Raw genomic sequence first — 392 nt, forward strand, 5'->3', positions numbered from 1 at the left:
ACTGTGGCTTGCAGGGGCGGGACAGGCTTGGACTTGGGGCCCAGCGAGGAGGTCCTTGCAGTGTCCTGGAGGGAGGAGAAGTGGCTGGGAGCAGGGCGGTGGCCGTGCACGTAGAGAAGAGACAAGTCTGGTGTCCGGCCCATCGGGAGGCCATGTGACCCGTCACCTCTGGGCGGCTGTGAGCCCCTTGAGGGCGGGCGCCGACCCTGCCAGGCCCAGCACTGGCCCGTGCCTGGCCTGCTCCGTAGGGACACAGCCCACGTCTGCACTGTGCCCAAAGCTGGGGCGGCCACTTTGTCCCCAGAAGCTCAGAAGTGGAGTCGCAGGTAGAGACGCCCGAGGCATGACCAGGGTCCTGGACCTGGCTCCGGACCTCAGGGCCGTCAAATGGG

This window comes from Pteropus vampyrus, unplaced genomic scaffold, assembly GCF_000151845.1.
Source record: "Pteropus vampyrus isolate Shadow unplaced genomic scaffold, Pvam_2.0 Scaffold241, whole genome shotgun sequence".
In the NCBI taxonomy this organism is placed as follows: Eukaryota; Metazoa; Chordata; class Mammalia; order Chiroptera; family Pteropodidae; genus Pteropus; species Pteropus vampyrus.